The sequence below is a fragment of the Diabrotica virgifera genome, chromosome 3 (assembly GCF_917563875.1).
Source record: "Diabrotica virgifera virgifera chromosome 3, PGI_DIABVI_V3a".
NCBI lineage: Eukaryota > Metazoa > Arthropoda > Insecta > Coleoptera > Chrysomelidae > Diabrotica > Diabrotica virgifera.
In genome coordinates this window covers 208563465-208583143 of record NC_065445.1, presented here as the reverse complement: position 1 = coordinate 208583143, position 19679 = coordinate 208563465, and the positions used below count along the sequence as shown (strand labels likewise).

Sequence of the window (19679 nt, the reverse complement as noted above, 5' to 3'; positions counted from 1 at the left end):
ATCAAATTACCATAAGATAGCACCGGCAATTACTATTTTTATCTGGTCTGTGGCATTGAATAAATGGCAATAAACAGATTGATTGCGGGACTTTTCCATTTATTATGTTCCAAAGACTTTTAATAATTTTCGATTCTAAGGAATTCTGCCATATTTATGTTTCAATTATTCAGTTATCAACAGGACACAAAATTCACTATTTATGTTCAATCGTAATCTCTTTCTTAAATACAGTGTCAGTAGACACCAGGCGAGGTCTCAAGGAGGGGACAATTGACTCCATTGACCCCCCTCCCCTTAGATCCGCGCCTGGATCAACCGTCAACCAGGTGGGGCCTGGTTTTTTTTCTTGTTATAAAAGTAAGAATGCTTCAATAGTATGTCTTTTCTGTCCTAAGTCCTAAAAGACTAAGTTGATTTGAGCAGTTAATAGTGTGAGGTAGGCATTTTTATGTTGTATGTTTCCTATTCCGAATGTATCAAAATGAATCTTGGTTGAGCGAATTCAATATACAGGGTGTCCCGAAAAGATTGGTCATAAATTATACCACACATTCTGGGGTCAAAAATAGTTCGATTGAACCTCACTTACCTTAGTACAAATGTACTCATAAAAAAAAGTTACAGCCCTTCGAAGTTACAAAATGAAAATCGATTTTTTTCAATATCTCGAAAACTATTAGATATTTTTTATTGAAAATGGACATGTATCATTCCTATGGCAGGAACATCTTAAAACAGAATTATAGTGAAGTTTGTCTACCCCATAAAAATTTTATGGGGGTTTTGTTCCCTTAAACCCCCCCCCCCCCCAAACTTTTGTGTACGTTCCAAGTAATTCATTATTGTCGTACCATTCGTTAAACACAACGTTTTTAAAACATTTTTGCCTCTTATTATTTTTTCGATAAGCCAATTTTTATCGAGATGCGACTTCTTTTTTAATATATTTACATTAAAATTTTATAGGGATTTTGTTCCTTTAAACCCCACAAATGTTTGTGTACGTTCCAATTAAACCATTATTGTGATACCATTAGTTAAACACAGTGTTTTTAAAACTTTTTTGCCTCAGTCTTTTTTTGACAAGTCGCTTTTTATCGAGATGTGGCTACTTTTTCAAAATATACCTAAAAATGTAAATTATAAATAAATGTTCAGGTCTCTTTCATTAAGGTCTCTTTAATCGTACTTAACCATATACAAATATTTGGTGGATTCGACAAATATTCAAAATATGTCGATAAACACTGGCTTATCGAAAAAGTACTGAGAGGCAAAAAAGTTTTAAAAATATTGTGTTTAACTAATGGTGCCACAATAATAACTTAATTGGAACGTACACAAAAGTTTGGGGGGGTTTAAAAGAACAAAACCCCCATAAAATTTTTATGGAGTGCACACATTTCACTTAATTTTTTTTAAGATGTTGCTGCCATAAGAATGACACATGTCCATTTTCAATCAAAAATCTCTAAGAGTTTTCGATATATGAAAAAAAATCGATTTTCATTTTGTAACTTCAAGGGGATGTAACTTTTTTTGTGTGCACTATTGTATATAGGTAAGTGAGGTTCAATCAACCTATTTTGGATCCTAGAATCTGTGGTATAATTTATGACCACTCTTTTCGGGACACCCTGTATAAGTAATTAATATGCCAGACAAACATCATAATTATGTACATATTTCTAAAAGATATCTTTGCAATCATGACTGCAAGTGAAAAAATATTAAGCAAAATAAAACTAAAAACGCACCATCGTACACTATCTCTTTGGCGCAACTGCACATCGCGAAATTCGGCCAGTCCTTCCCTGCGCCAAATCATCCCTCCTTTGCTTCACACTGCGTCCCCATCCTCCAGCGATAATAATTGTTACTCCCAAAACTCCAGTGTATCCTGGTTACTTCCGAAGTTTGTATTAACAATATTGAAGGTTGGTCTGTGCCGTACGACCTTCTTTTTTTCCGTAAGATGATCTCAACGACCTCAGTGGTGACTAAGAATTGGTGTTTTATTATGTTTATCGTTAATAATCTTAAATGCGAGAAAAATTGATATGACGATGGTGATTTGGCCATTGTTTACATGGTGAGTAATTGGCTTTTTTTATTTGTTGTTAATTAGTTTGAAATATTTGTAACTACACTAAGAAAAAAATTGGATTCGAAAATAATTTGTAGTATTATACAGACACCAACTTTTAAAGAAATATTATTAGAGAAGGGACAATGAAAACACAAATAAAATACAGATTACAAAATATGTTTCTAAGATAATATGACACTTTTATTATACCTGCTATTAGTACGTTCATGTCTCGAAATTTAACGATACTACTTAAATACAAATGACTTTGTAATAAAATAAGATTAAGATACGGTTTTCTAAAATATTTTGATAGGTATTATTATAGATATGTATATTCCAATAATGTCTGTGTTTTTGTATAGAACTTGTTAATCCAGAGGCTCAATTATATTTTAGTAACCGTGGATTATTCATGATTTGCTTTATAATTTTGAATATTACCTAAATTGCTGGTTGAATTTAATATCATACTGTCTGCATTATATTCAGTAGATCTCAAGGATACATTTTAGATAGTTTTAGAAAATAATTTCATTTAAGTAGCAAAAATAAGATGAGGTGATAGAGTGTTTTATGCTAGTAGGAATACTTTTGATGTATTTTAATATTTTCTAAAACAATCACTTTTTTAAACCCTTTCACCGTTGAGTTGTTTATTTTAATGTTTGTTGCTTATTTATTTCTTCCACTTTCTCCGGTCTGCTCTTATTGCCTCCATTTCTTAACCCTTAACCACTTTATATTGTTTATATATTATATATATTTTGTTTTAAAACGTGTTTTATAAAAGATTCCTAGAACACCATATACAGTGCTCTTGAGACAAAACTATCCACCTTAAATAACTTTTGAACCACTAATTTTTAGAAAAAACGCAAAAACACGTTACCTTATTTTTTTTTTAATTACTACCCCGTTTTTTATTTCATATTTGGATTTTTCTCTTTGTACTCTAAATTTTCTAACATTTAGAGTGAACATTTATTTCATTACCAAAAATTTTAACAATAAGTATTCAAGATTTCAAAACTCATTTTGAATAATTATTGTTAAAATTTTTGGTAGTGAAATGTTTATTCTAAATGTTTGTATGTAATAAAATTTTTAAAAAAATAATTTTTTCTACGGCCGTGCTAAAAGAGCCAATTTCACGCACGCATTTCGTTTCCAAAAGTTGCACATTCCCGCACGGCGTGCGTGAAAGTAAATTTTCCCGCACAGCGTGCGGGAAAGTAAAATACCTTGTAATATGACATTATAATATATTATAATATATGCAATAAACTAATATTTAGATATTATTTACTAATTTATTTCAAATTTATCTTATTGTGTTCATGTTTTAAGGAAATTAGCGCGATTATTTCATTCATAGGATATTCTGACCAGTAGAAAGCTACAGAAATAAAAATTAAACCGATAATTTTTGATAATTTCCCGTCGTTAAGTATATTACGTCAGATGCCCTTCATTGCTATGAAAAAATACATTCAGTGACATTAATGACAATTAATGTTTTAAAAATGATAAAAGTGATGACTTTCAACCGTCAAATATTTATAACAACTGTGTGGTGTGTTTAATTGTACTAATTTGTACTTACATAAATAAATTACAATAAAATATTGGTTTTGAACAGTTTTATTTATGAAATAATCGCAACAAATTGCACTCGATCTTTACAATTAATATAGAGTGTTTGTCCTCGTGACACTTTGACATAATTTCACTCGCCTTCGGCTCGTGAAATTAAAACTGTCAAAGTGTCACTTGGGAAAAATTCAATAATTTTGGAGCTCTTGTGCAATTACTACTGATAATTCGATGAAATGAAATTATTTTGACATAATATTTAAAAGTCAGATCACTGGACAATTACAATGGTTTTGAATCGTCGTCATGGAAACCAATATCGTCGTCGTGGTACCATTATGTTGAAAGTTTGGTTTTGACAACGTTGTCAAAGAATTAATTTGTGTATTTTCACTTCTAAATAAAAATTGATTTTTTGTGGCTTTTGTGGCTCTATTTTTTGTGGCTTTTTCCCAACTGTTCCAATTGTTCCGAACTCATAGGGAAAGTGGCTTCCCCGCACTCGACTGCTTGCCCGAACTCCGCTATGGCGTCGTTTGGGTCAACGGCAGTCTCGTGCGTGAAAGTATCACTTTCCGCACTGGTTAGGAAAATAACTATTTTCTATCCAATTTTGTTGCTTTTGTATTTATTTTTCTCATAAACTAATCACTTTAAACATCAAGTGTTATACATTTTTGAAATCAGTACAAAGAGGAGCATCCAAATATAAAAGGGGTAAGGGGTAGTAATTAAAAAAAATAAGGGATGATTCCGGGGGGTGAGAGGGTGCCTTTCCCGCAAGCTTAAATATTGACGTGTTTTTTCGTTTTTTCTAAAAATCAGTGGTTCAAAAGTTATTTATGGTGGATAATTTTATCTGAAGAGCAGTATATATGTACCCTCAAGTGGGGTGTAATTGTACCTGATTACAACTGCTGCAGTTTTAGTATGATTTAGTATTTGAGCTACATTGACGTAAAGTTTTCTTGCGGTATCACGTACCGCATATCAGTGTTTACGTTTCTATAGTTAAAACCTTAGACCATAAAAACTGATAGACACGCCTTGTACTGAACCGTTGAAGCAAAGACCTCCCGCGAAAGTGACGTCACAATACGGCAAGAACTCGTTTGGATTCTTAGCAAAGCACTAATAAAATTACCCAATTTTAGATTAATTTTAGTATAACTTCAATATTTTGTAAAAAATATGGAAGAAGAATCATTAAGCAAAGTAATTCATAAATATTTTTGACTTAAAATAATTTTGTAAAAATAAATGTTTTATTTGAAAGTATATCTTTGGTATATCTTTTCTTGTTTGATAATCAAAAATAAATTTAAAGGAGAGTAATTTTCTTTTGGGTGTAAGTTTCACGTTAGGTGAAAAAATATGTTAGAACATGATCAAACATATTATGTTCTTTGTATTCGTTAAACGCAGAACTATGCACGTTTAAGATCAATTTTGTCATTAATTTAGAATCGTTCAATTTTTTTGAATTCTGCCTACATAATTCTAATTTCGCTTTCAGCAATTTTGCAAATATGAATTACGTCTTTAGAAGGTTGAATTATAAAACAATTTTTGATATGCTATAATTTTTGTGTCTTATGAATGGACATTGTAAATTATAACATTCAATTGCACACAAACATAAATATGTCACAATTTAATGTTTTCTTAACTTTCTTAACTACAAACCCAGCGATGTAGTCAACAGCATCACAAACATAAGCTGAGTGTTTTTAAAAAACTTAAATTATTTACAGTATAAGCATGGTTACTAGTTATTATTTCCCTATTATTTTCATCAGTTATAAGGTTGTCAATGAGTTGATGATCAACAGTTTTCATTTTCACAGTATTTGTTGTGCTTATTGCTAAAATTGTGGAAGGTGCCTGTTCTATACAATTAGCCTGGGTAGATCCTGTAACACTTGTGTGCATTAAGAGTCTTTTATATGCATCTTTAAATTGTTTTGCCGTTGGGTTGTTGTTGTAATCTCCATGACTCCTATAATAGAACTAAAGAAAACTTCTAAGTGATCCTGAGAAAGTTTATAGGCTGAAAGATACTTCAGACCTCCATACATATTAATTATCCTTCAAGTAATTTTTCCAAATTCGCATTAGTGGCTTTAAATTAATGATCATACCAATAAAACCCGTTTTTCTTTGGCTTATATGCAGTGGTTCACCATTGTTGGAATATTTGAGTGAATTAAGATACTTTATAAATTTTTAAATTTTTTGAAAAACCGCTTGTTTATTATGCTGCTGTAAAGTGGATTTTAGGTGTTTTCCCCCTTTTTTTGTCGCTGCGTACAATTAAATGCTCTGCAAGATAACACCATAATTAAAAAATTAGTGTATTGGAAAATTTTTAAATTGGAACACTTTAAAAAGTTTACAACGCCTATAAACACTTCTAATCTCTAACGTTTTCTGCCGTAAACTGACGTCACGCACAGCTGTGTGAATCGTTTTATGTTGGCTTCACTCTTCGAGACGAGAGAATAGCATTACGGCGTGTCTATCAGTTTTTATGGTCTAAGGTTAAAACCACTACTGCAGTGTATTCTTTCGCTATAAGTATGACAATAAGTTCATCCAGTTGTTCTATCTACCTGCCATCAACATTATTTTCCTATTTTTTAGTTACCAAGTTACCAAGTTACTCAAGTTTTTTTAATCCAGTTTCTGAAGGATTTTGTAAGAACCTCCACCATTTTTAATACGGTATGCGTCAAAACAAAGGACACTGAAATCTGGAAGCCTGTGAAATAATATAATTGCGTCACATGAAACAAGTGACAATAGTTGTCATGGTATTTTTAAACATTGTTTATTCTAACAAACTGTCAAAAATATTCGAAATGGTGCTTACAACGGAAGAAAAAATATTTATTATTGAGTATTATTTCCGCTCATACGGGAATGGACGATCAAATGGACCTAGTTTGATGCTAAATTTTTATCAAATTTGATACAAATCTAACAACTCTTGATGCTTACGTATGGGCTATGCTGAAACAAGCCGTTTTTACAGAAAACCCACCGGCAACTGTTGATGAACTCCGTGAAAAAATTTTGAACTTTTTCAGAAGAATGCAGCAGCCTATTTTTAATAAGATGCTAAGCAATCTTGTTAAGCGTTATGAGTACTGCTTGGAACGCAATGGCGAGCACTTTGAAAACATTTTTAGCCCAATAAATGACCGTTTTCTAGTGTAATTTCCAGGGGCAACTCCGAATTGCATGAAAATTTTGATTTAGGTTCTACTTACCCTCCAATTCAAAGTTGAATTTGTGCCGTTGGTTGCTTTTACTTAAGGGGTGACATTTACCCCTTCTCGGGGGGTGAAAAACGCTTGTTTAAAATAAGGCCGGAAATGAATAAATTGACTTATTTTAGCACTTTTTGTTCCATAAAGTTTTTTAAGTAAGTCAATACTTTTCGAGTTATTCGCGATTTAAAATGTTGATTTTTCGACAAAAAAACTACGTTTTCAGACCGTTTTTCCCAAATAACTCAAAAAGTAAATATTTTATCGAAAAAAATATTTTTAGCAAAAGTGTAGCCTATAAAAAAACGAAAAAAACATGGTGTACCAGTAAAGTCTACAAATTGAGTAGAAGCACAGTTGTAGCTCATGAAAAATACGTTCTTATTCGTCTAATTCCAAATCGAATAATTCAATGCGAAATCACCGAAGAAAGAAGCGTTTTTCGGGAAAACCTTATTAACATTTTTAAAGTATCGAAAAAAAGCTTATTATTTGTTTTTTTTATAAAAGTTTACAGCATCAAAAATAAACGAGTTACACTGAAAAAAAGTTGGCCCCTTTTTTTGGTAAAAAAAATCGTGAAAACCTCCCTCAATTTAGCACCCTAAATAATATTAATCGTTTGGCTTTACCATCTATTTTAACTGTATGTGTATTGTTTATATGATCTGTAAGTTTTATTAGTTTAAAGTCCTTAATTTTGGAAACATTTGGTTTTAAATTAAAAAAAAATTTCTAAAAATTTTTGAAAAATTTTATTTTTTCAAAATAACTTAAAGGTATTAGTGATAAGAAAAATCTTAAAGAGTAAAAAATGTAGGTTTTGCTATTATAAATATGCTAGTTTATTTTGTTTCTCCGTAAGACAAAAATTGGTTAAGATATGACTGTTCAAAATTTGCATACACTCGTGATTAGTGACCCATTCAAGTTTTCTCAATTATAACCCTTTCAAAAATAAACACTTTAAACCGGTGAGACTGACAGATCATATAAAAAATAGATAGGTAAGTAAATTGTTTGTAAAGCGGTAGCGATTAATTTCATTTGGGGAGCTAAACACGGCGAGATTTTCATGATTTTTTACAAAAAAAAAAGGCCAACTTTATTTTGAGCGTAACTCGCTTATTTTTAATGCTAAAACTTTTGTTGACAATTAAAACAAAGCTTTTTATAAACACTTTAAAAAAGTTTAAATGGGTTTTTCCCGAAAAGTGTTTAATTTTTCGGTGATTTCACCTTGAAATATTCGATTTGGAATTAGACGAATAATAACGTATTTTTCATGAGCTACAACTTTGTTTTTATTTGATTGATAGACTTTACTGATACACCATTTTTTTGGGTTTTTTATAAGCTACACTTTTGGTAAGAATATTTTTTTCGATAAAATATTTACTTTTTGAGTTATTTGCGAAAAACCGTCTGAAAACGTAGTTTTTTTGTTGAAAAATCAACATTTTCAATGGCAAATAACTCAAAAAGTATTGACTAACGTAAAAAACTCTATAGAACAAAAGTTGCTTAAAATCAGTCAATTTATCCATTTCCGATCTTATCTTGAACGTATGTTTTTTCTCCCCCGAGAAGGGGTGACTGTCACCCCCAAGTAAAAGCAACCAACGGCACAATTTCAACTTTGAAGTGGAGGGTAAGTAGAACCTAAATCCAAATTTTCATGCAATTCGGAATTGCCCCTGAAAATTACACGGTATCGCCGAATTTCCCGTTCATTTACTGGGCTATTTGTATAGAAGCAAAACTTAATATTCGCATTATCTGAAATGTTGTTATTTAATTTTTCTTGTTTAATAGTTTTTCAGTGTCGTTTGTTTTGACGCATTCTGTATTATGCATGCGTTCATAAGTTTCTTGAAAATAGTTATTTTCCTAACTAGTGCGGAAAGTGATACTTTCACGCACCAGACTGCCGTTGACCCGAACGACGCGATAGCTGAGTTCGGGCAAGCAGTCGAGTGCGGGGAAGACACTTTCCGCATGAGTTAGGAACAATATTTTTTCTAGGGCCGCACGTTTGGAAAAAAACCACAAAAAATAGAGTTATATCAATTTTTATTTAGAAGTGAAAATACACAAATTAATTCTTTGACAAGGTTGTTAAAACCAAACTTTCAATATAATGGGTTACCACGACGACGATATTTGTTTCCATGACGACGATTCAAAACCATTGTAATTGTCTACTGATGTGACTTTTAAATATTATGTCAAAATAATTTTTTTATTTCATCGAATTATCCATAGTAATTGCACAAGAGCTCTAAAATTCTATATTATTTTAGAGATCGAGTGCAATTTGTTGCGATTATTTCATGAATAAAACTGTTCAAAACCAAAATTTTATTGTAATTTATTTATGTAAGTACAAATTAGTACAATTAGACACACAGTTGTTATAAATATTTTACGGTTGAAAGTCATCACTTTTATAATTTTTAAATCATTAATTGTTATTAATATCACTGAATGTATTTTTTCATAGCAGCGAAGGGCATCTGACGTAATATACTTGACGACGCGAAATTATCAAACATTATCAGTCTAATTTAGATTTGTGTAGCTTTCTGTTGGTCAGAATCTCCTATGAATTAAATAATCAGTAGTAATTGCGCAAGAGCTCTAAAATTATTGAATTTTTCCCGAGTGTCACTTTGACAGTTTTAATTTCACAAGCCAAAGGCGAGTGAAATTATTTTAACGTGTCACGAGGGCAAAAATTCTATAATAATTGTTGAGATCGAGTGCAATTTGTTGCGATTATTTCATGAATAAAACTGTTCAAAACCAAAATTTTATTGTAATTTATTTATGTAAGTACAAATTAGTACAATTAAACACACAGTTGTTATAAATATTTCACAGTTGAAAGTCATCACTTTTATAATTTTTAAAACATTAATTTGTCATTAATGTCACTGAATGTATTTTTTCGTAGCAACGAAGGACATCTGACGTAATATACTTGACGACGGGAAATTATCAAAAATTATCGATTTAATTTAGATTTCTGTAGCTTTCTATTGGTCAGAATCTCCTATGAATGAAATAATCGCGCTAATTTCATTAAAACATGAACACAATAAGATAAATTTGAAATAAGTTAGTAAATAATATCTAAATATTAGTTTATTGCATGTATTATAATATATTATAATGCCATATTACAAGGTAATTTACTTTCCCGCACGTCGTGCAAGAAAATTTACTTTCACGCACGCTGTGCGGGAAAGTGCAACTTTCGGAAACGAAATACCTGCGTGAAAGTGGCTCTTTTAGCATGGCCGTAGAAAAAATAAACGGTAACCTCCGTTAAGATAGGCAAAATGCGCTCACTCCCAGAATTCAATTTTATTAATTTTTTTACGTTCTATGCAAGTAAAAAATGAGATAACGCGAATTTTTAGCTCGCCACCCCCCTTACCCCTCCCCCACAGCCAAAAACGTGGATTTTTAGATTTAATTTTTTTTAGTTAGGTTCCAATTGATTTAAAAATTTCAAAAAATTCACAAGTGTAGCTGAGGCTTTTACAAAACATGTCCATTTTTTATGGACCCATAGGTCGAGTGTACATAACCTTAAATTTTTTTTAACTTTTTTATAACCTATAACTTGGAGGGGGCTGCAGGTCCAATTTTTTTTGAATTTTGTGTATTTTATCAAAAGCTATCTCTCTGATTTTTTTCAGATTTTTCCGTGAGGTGCGCCATCTTGAAAAATCAAGAAAACTGTTTTTTTAGGGGGTTTTTGGGGATTTTCTCCATTTTATAGACTGCAACATAGATCAACTCAAGGTTTTGTTAATAGATTATGTATAATTTAAAATAACTGAGTATATTAGAATATTCAAAAATTGGGAGAAACACTTTTAAACCTCCAAAAAAACATGTTTTTTAATGTTCTGTAAGGATTTTTGCGGGTCTAATTATATTTTTTTGAGATCGATAGAGCCTGAATATTTTTTTTTATTTTTTTACGTTTTATGTGATTAAAAAATAAGACTGATCGCATTTTTAGCCCACCACCCCCTCCCCCTGTCCCCCCAAAAACGTCAATTTTTCTATTTTTTTTTGTTTAGTTAAGTTGCAATTAATTTAAAAATTTTATGAGGCTTCTACAAAACATATCTATTTTTTATAGACCCGTAGGTCGAGTGTACAATACATATAACCTCAAAATTCCTTTTTTATTTTTTTAAAACGCAATTTTGACTTCCAATCGATATTTTTTTAAACGTCCAATAAATTTACATCTCTCTCGCGGACGGCCGGTTCAATACGTGCTTAGCGCTCATTATTAATTATTAAAAATAATAGTAGTAAAATAATGACAAAACTTTCTTCAGGCTCCTGCAGGGGGGGGGACTTTAAACTTTGACTTTCATAATAATAATTTTTAATCGAGTTATTAATCCTTGAAAATGGCTATTTTCGCGTTTTTCAAATTTTAAATTGCATGTAACTCGACAACAGTCAATTTTATAGAAAAATCACAAGAGACCTTTTTTGCTCAGGTTGGTCCAGAGAATCTAAAACAAATTTGTCCTAAGTGAAAAAATTGATTTTTTGAATTCGTTTAAAAAATTGTTTAACAATTTTCCGACCGCGGTACTGCCGGCACCATGTGGATTTGTTATAAGGTCCTGTTTTTGAATAAGTTTGTGCAAAAAAATGAATCTAAATAATTTACCTAATGGGGACAAGCATACAGCATGGACTATTTGCATTAGGTATGGAATCAGGGGAAGTTTTAATTGTGAAACGTAATTTTAATTGTGGAACGTGCCATCCTGACAAGTTTATGATTGTGAAAACTAGCAGGTTGTTTTTAAGTGTATTCAATAGCAAATTATATAAAATATCCCTAAAAACTCAGTTATTTCAAATTATACCTACATTACCTATAAAAAATCTTGAATTGATCTATTTTGAAGTCTATAACATGGAGAAAATCCCTAAAAACCAACGAACAAACCAGTTTTGCGGATTTTTGAAGATAGCGCACCTTACGGAAAAATCTGAAAAAAGTCAGAAATATAGTTTTTGATAAAATATACAAAACACAAAAAAATAGACATAAATCCATCACCAAAAAAATATACGTATTAAAAAACAAAAAAAGAGGTTATAATATGTACTTACACTCAACCTTCGGGTTCATAAAAATAGATGTTCTGTAAAAGCCTTAGCTGTGCGTGTGAATTTTTTGTAATTTATAATTTAATAAAATTATTAACTATTCTAAATGGGAAATAAGCCACAATTTAACTAAAAAATGACCATTTAGAATAATTAATTACAAAAATGCCACAAAGAAATAGCTTCACAATAACATTCATAGTTTAATTGCAAACCAACTTAAAAAAAAAATCGAAAAATTTATATTTTTGGCTGTGGGGGAGGGAGAATAGGGGAAGTGGGCTAAAATTGCGGTGAGTCCTAATTTTTTAAAATCATATAGAACCTAAAAAATAAAAAATATATTCAGGCTGTATCGACCACAAAAAATATAATTAGATCCGCAAAAATCCTTACAAAACTTTAAAAAAACATGGTTTTTGGGTGGTTTAAAAGTGTTTCGCCAATTTTTGAATATCCTAATATACTCAGTTATTTTAAATTATACATAATCTATTAACAAAACCTTGAGTTGATCTATGTTGCAGTCTATAAAATGGAGAAAATCTTCAAAAACCCCCTAAAAAAACAGTTTTCTTAATTTTTCAAAATGGCGCACCTGACGCAAAAATCTGAAAAAAATCAGAGAGATAGCTTTTGATAAAATACACAAAATTCAAAAAAATGGACCTACAGCCCCCTCCAAAAAAAAGTTATAGGTTTTAAAAATTTAAAAAAAAATTTGAGGTTATGTATACTCGACCTATGGGTCCATAAAAAATGGACATGTTTTGAAAAAGCCTCAGCTACACTTGTGAATTTTTTGAAATTTTTGAATAAATTGGAAGCCAACTAAAAAAATTAAATCTAAAAATCTACGTTTTTGGCTGTGGGGGAGGGGTAAGGGGGGTGGCGAGCTAAAAATTCGCGGTATTTAATTTTTTAGTTGCATAGAACGTAAAAAAATTAATAAAATTGAATTCTGGGAGTGAGGGCATTTTGCCTATCTTAACGGGGGGTACCCTTTTATTTTATTTCGAGAAGTATTTTATTCTACAGCAGTGTAAAGAATCATTCCGTAGTTGATGTAAAAACAAATACAGTGATATAAGTCAAATTCATATTGGAAACAAACGAGAACAGGCAACGGTATGACATACCTCATGCCAGAGTCTACGTCCTGAAACATCCACGTCAGTAGTTAAGGGTTAAATCGGCTTTCTTCTTTTTTATCTAATTTGGTTTACTATTTCTCTCCATTTTTCCTTCCTACCCTTTTTCCTTCCTTTGTTCTCTTTGCTTCTATTATGCTCTTAGTTAAATTGTTTTGTTTTTTTTTTCAATAAATATAGGTACAAGCCCAACAGTTTTTTAATTGTCTCCAGTAGAGATTCTTGATTTTTGTGTTGTCTAATTTATTTTTTCTGTACACATATATTTTGCACTTTCCAGAAATTCTTCGAAAATACTTCATTCTCCTAGCTATTTTTATTTCGTAGTCTTACTTTAATCTTCATGCTTCATTATCTTTTTATTGTTTTTCCTTTTTTGTGTAGACACGACTCTGTTTTTCAATGTCCCTCCAGTAAGCGGTCTTACACTGATCATCTTCCTATTGGGAACCACGTCTTGCCGTTTTTACTACTGTATTTTTGTTCTCACTGGGCTATTAGCCGAGCGGCACATCCCTATTTTGAGGCTTAGAAATCGAAAAAGCGACCATGATAAGTTAATGTAAAATTTTAGTCATTCTTTATACTTTTAAGGTCGCTGCATCCGAATATGAAGTTTATTTTCATGTCGAATTGTTGGAACATGTTCAAAAATCAAATTTTATGCAAAAATACGAAAAATCAGTTTTGATGATTTTTCATATTTTCCTCGCTGTATCTTTGGACCCCGTAAATATTTCTTTTTGAAAATTTTATTGTGTCATCTCTGAAGTATTTAGATAACAACGAGATTTATCCAAGATGGTGAAAAATATTAAGAGAGGAGGTGTTAATTTTTAAACATTTTGTCGTCAGATTTCGTTAGTTTCATATTTACTTAAAAAAGTTGACTGACAAACTTTTTAGTTTAAAGCATTAACTAACAAAGCTATACAATATAATTCATGAAGAAGTTTTGTGGAAAATTTCAAGTGAAAATATTAAACAGGAAAAAAGTTATGTGACTTTATAGACGAGTGGCACTCCCCAAAAAAACGCTTATTTCTCAAGATACTGGCCACGGTATGGTGAACAGCTAATTTTGGTCTTACTTTATGTTTTTGATTGTACTAAAAACAAAAATGAGTTTTATTTGAAATTTTAACTAGGGAAACATTGTCAAAAATCGCAAATTTACCTTAAAAATAAAACAAATTAAATCCTGTTTTTCTTATAATTAAAAGTTGCGCCATTTTTTCTTCTATAAAACATTTTATTCTTTGTACCCTATGTTTTAACGTAAACTTGATTAAAAAGCTAAATTTCAATTTTTGTCACTCAACACTTGCGATTAACCTTTGCAATTCAGGAATCTTCACCTTTTATTTTAAACAATTCAAAGCTTTTATTACAATAAGACAGAAAGATTGAAACAGATACCATTGTCTTCTGAAAGGTAAGAAATATATAATATAAAAATTAAAAAAAAAATATTCAAATAAAACAGAGTTGTAGCAAGTTAAACGCAGAAAAATATGATTTCATTGTTTTTTATTTTTAGGGCATTATCACGATTTTGCCAATGTTCCCTCACGTAAAATTCAAAATAAACCTCATTTTCGTATTCAGCATCATCAAAAGCATACATCATAATCATCATCACGTAGCGCTACAACCCTGGGTGGGTCCTGGCTGACAGTACAACTTTCTTCCAATTTGTTCGGTCTTCCATCAACCTAGGGTCAAATGGGTTGTTCATTTTTCGGAGATCTGCTTGGATGTTATCTCTCCATCGCATTCTGGGACGTCCGAGTGGTCTTTTGCCTGTAGGAATCTCCTCCCATACCAGTCTTACAAGTCTCTCGTTATGAAGTCTGTGTACGTGGCCTGCCCATCTTAGTCGCTGAGATTTAATTTCTTGGACAATATCGGTGTCATTGTAGAGTTCTTTTAATTCGAGGTTGGTTCTGATCCTATACTGGTTTGTGTTAATGTCGTGGTGAGGTCCGAAAATTTTTTCTCAGTATTTTTCGTTCAAAACGTCTGAGCTTTTCTTCGTTTGATTTGGTCATGGTCCACGTATCGCAACCATATGTTAGTACAGGTCTGACGATGGATTTATAGATTTTGATCTTGGAACTTCTTGTAAGATTTTTTGATTCTATAAGCTTATCCAGTGCGAATAGACAGCGCTTTGCTGATTGGATTCTGTCTTTTATTTCTTCAATAACATCGTTGTCAGCTGTGATTACGGCCCCCAGATACTTAAAACGTTGTACTCTTTCGAAATTGAAGGTGTTGACCGTCACATTTTGTCCTATCCTGTCTCTTCGTGTCGTTATATTTATACACATATATTTCATCTTTTCTTCATTAATCCTCAGCCCTACTTCGCTTGTTGCTCCTTCCACCTTGTTGAAAATGGCTTTTGTGGATAGGATGGAGTCTCCAACGAGATCAATGTCATCTCTGTATGCTAGTAATAACTTGGGACCTTGAACCGATAGCAGTTCTGTTTTTATTTCGTTCGACCTCATGGCTTTCTCTAATACAAGGTTAAAAAGTAGTGGAGATAACGCATCACTCTGTTTGAGTCCACTGTTGATTTCGAAGCTGTCAGACAGTTTATTATTTACACGTACTTTTGATATTACACCCTCCATACAGACTTTAGTCATCCGAATGAGTTTCTGTGGTATTGAGAACTCCGTCATGGCATTCCAAACTTGGCTTCTTTCTACGCTGTCATATGCCTGTCGAAAGTCTATGAAGAGATTGTGTATGGATCTGTTATACTCCCATCCCTTTTCTAGAAGCTGTCTCAACGTGAATAGTTGATCTACTGTGGATCTGTTTGCCCTAAAACCGGCTTGATATTCTCCTAGGACATTTTCAGCATAAGGTGTTAGTCTACTAAGAATGATGTTTGAGAGGATTTTATATGCCGTGTTTAAGAGTGAAATTCCTCTGTAATTCGCGCATTTTGTTTTGTCCCCTTTTTTTGTGGATGGGCACTATGATGTTTTCCCTCCATCTTGCTGGTATCCTTTCTTCTAACCATATCTGTGTTATTAATTGGTGAATTTGGCGATGTAGTGTTTCTCCACCGTATTTCAGAAATTCTGCTGGTATCTCGTCCGTACCCGGCGCTTTGTGATTTTTCAGCTTATTTAAGGCCTTTCGGGTTTCTACAAAAGAGGGATTTTCGACGCGCATGTCTGCTGTTATATACTTAGATCTCTTCTTTGTGCTGTTCTTCCTGTATGATGTCTAGAAGGTGCCTGAAATACAGATAAAATCAAAAGCATACAGTACGACCCAAATGAGCCAATGGGCAAAATTAGCCATTCATCACACCGTGGTCATCACACCACACAGTATCTCGAGAAATAAGTTTTTTTTGGAGTGTGCCTATGTATACAAAGTCAAAAAATTTTTCCTGTTACATATTTTGACTTAATATTTTCCAGAAAACTTCTTCATGAATTATATTTTATTGCTGTGGTAGTTAAAATTAGAAACTAAAAAGTTTGTCACTCAACTTTTTTAAGTAAAAGTGAAACTAACGAAATCTGACGACAAAATGTTTAAAAATTAACAACTCCTCTTTTAATTTGTTTAAACATTTTGGACAAAGCTCCTTGTTATCTAAATACTTCAAACAGTTAAATTTTTAAAAGGAAATATTTATAGCGACCAAAGGTACAGCGAGGTAAAGTTGAGAAATCATCAAAATTTTTGCCTAAAATTTGATTTTTGAACATGTTTCGCCACCTCTAGATAAAAATAAACTTCATATTCAGATTCAGCGACCTCGAAAACATAAAGAGCCATAAAATTTAGTCATTCACCTTAAAGTTGATTTTCGTGGTCGGTATAACGTAATTTTAGGGGTTGCTGCCGCTCGCCTATTAGACCAAACAAGTTAGTAAAAAATAAGCCGTTTTTCGACATAACTGAAAAGACGAGGTTTGACAGTTGAAATGTGTAGTATGAGATATTACAAAAAGGCTACCATCTTGGGATTCATCAATTTTTTAGTGTAACATTTTTTAAATAAACAATCAAAACGTCAAACTTAGTTTTTTGCTCATAACTTAAAAACTTGTTTATTTAGATATTTGACGTCCACAGGTAACTTTTTGAGAAAAAAAAGATACATCGAATGAGATACACCAAATTAAAATCGGTTAATAAACAAAAAAGTTATTACAAAACGGACGACAAAATCACTGTTTTTGAATATTGTTAATAACAATTTTATTGTTCATTAAAATATGTTTAAATATACCTAAACCTGAAGGCATTATGGTGTTTGAATGGTATGCAAAAAATGGTCCAGATCTGTTAAATAGTTTTTGCAAAATTTAATTTGTTTTAAAATTTTTTGAAAAACGAGCTAAGTTCTGAGCCTGGTCCAGTTAATATGGCTGAATGTATTTCAATAATCAGGGACTCATTTCCTTCGTTAAGATGTATACTAATATCCTATGAAAAAAAAGTAAAAAAATTACATGTACGTACACAAAATTATTTGTTAATAAATAGCAGTTTTTAAGCTTATAAACAATTACAATAATTTCGTAGAAATTGGATCAAATTAAATGGCAATAAAAAATCTGAAAGCTGGTTGAAATACACAACTTCTAAAAAAAATTTTTAGGTCCTATGACCCTTGGGGTCTGAGATAGCCCCTTTTTTTTGAAAAAATCACTGTTACGTTAATTAACAACACTAAGATCTGAAATTAACCAATCTTTTATAAGAAAAGTCAAAGTTTTTAACAAAGTTTTTTGCAAGAAAAAATGGTAAAAATTGTTTAAACAGTATTGTTATAAAGAAAGAGTATTTTGCGTTCCGACTAAAGTAAAAAAAAAAAATGATGGGCGCAGCCGAATGAGAATAAATTCGCGGACTAGCATTCGCTAGCGCTAGAGCGTTGCAGCCCATTTTTAACATTGACAGTATACCGGATTTGAAGCTTAATATTATATTTTTATATATTTTGGTAGAAACTTGAATTTTATGAATATTACTATGTTGCACATTTATTTAGTAAAATTATATTTTAAATAAATATATTTAAAAAATAACAAAAAAAGGCCACAAAGTCAAAATATGCAACAGAAAAAAAGTTACGCGACCTTATAGACGAGTAGTACGTGGTACTCCCCCAAACAAAAAAACGCTCATTTCTCGAGATATCAACCACGGTGTGGTGAATGGCTAATTTTGGTCTTACTTTATACTTTTTATGGTGCTGAAAACGAAAATGAGTTTTATTTTGAATTTTAGATGGGGAAAAATTGTCAAAATCGCAATGTTACCCTAAAAATAAAAAAAAATGAAATCACGTTTTTCTTAAAATTAAAATTTACACCGCTTTTTTTCTATAAAACATTTTGTTCTCTGTACTCTAGATTTTAACTTAAAATTAATTAAATAGCTAAATTTCAAATTTTGTTACTCAACTTTTGCGATTAAACTTTGCAATTCAAGAATCTGCGCCTTTTACTTCAAACAATTTATAACTTTCTTTATGGCAAGACAGAAATATTGAAGCAGGTCCCATTGTCTTCAGAAAGGTGAGAAATATATACTATAAAAATATCAGAAAAAAATATTACAATGGAACAGAGTTGTAGCAAATTAAACTCAAAAAAAACGTGATTTTTTTTTATTTTTAGTGTAAAGTTGCGATTTTGATAATGTTCCCCCACGTAAAATTCAAAACAACCCTAATTTTAGTTTTGAGCACCATCAAAAATATAAAGTATGACCAAAATTAGTATCAGTATCTCGAGAAATAAGCTTTTTTTGGGGTGTGCCGCTCGTCCATAAAGTCACATAACATTTTTCCTATTGCATATTTTAAATTAAATTTTTTTGGAAAACTTTTTCATAAATTATATTTTATTTCTGTGTTAATTAAAATTATAAACTAAAAAGTTTGTCACTCAACTTTTTTAAGTAAACATGAAACTAACGAAATCTGACGACAAAATGTTTAAAAATTAACAACTTCTCTTTTAACGTGTTGAGTCATTTTGGACAAATCTCATTGTTATCTAAATGCTTCAAAGATAACAGAGTAAAATTTTCAAAAGGAAATATTTACAGCGACCAAAAATACAGTGAGTTAAAATTGAAAAATCATCAAAATTGATTTTTCGCATTTTTGCATAAAATTTGATTTTTGAACATGTTCCACTAATTCTAGAAAAAAATTAACTCCATATTCGGATTCAGAGACCTCGAAAACATAAGGAATGACGAAAATTTGTCATTCACCTTAAAGTGGATTTTTGTGGTCGGGATAACGTAATTTTAATAGTTGCTGCCGCATGCCGGTCGCCAAACGCGCCCACTATTCAGTCAGTCGACTACGCCCGCTATTTTTTACTTTAGTCGGAACGCAAAATACTCTGTGTT

General features: G+C 31.4%; 1 protein-coding gene across 3 annotated transcripts in view; it reads left to right on the top strand.

The window, feature by feature from the left end:
- LOC126881522 (uncharacterized) overlaps positions 1 to 19679 on the top strand; it is a 247238-nt gene that overhangs the window by 57457 nt on the left and 170102 nt on the right. The window contains exon 1 of one of the 3 annotated variants that reach the window (XM_050645832.1): positions 1850 to 2095. The exons of the other annotated variants lie outside the window; for them this stretch is intronic. The gene's annotated coding sequence lies outside the window, so the exon portion shown is untranslated. Of the gene's footprint in view, positions 1 to 1849; positions 2096 to 19679 lie in introns of those variants that run through there. 3 annotated transcript variants of the gene reach the window in all.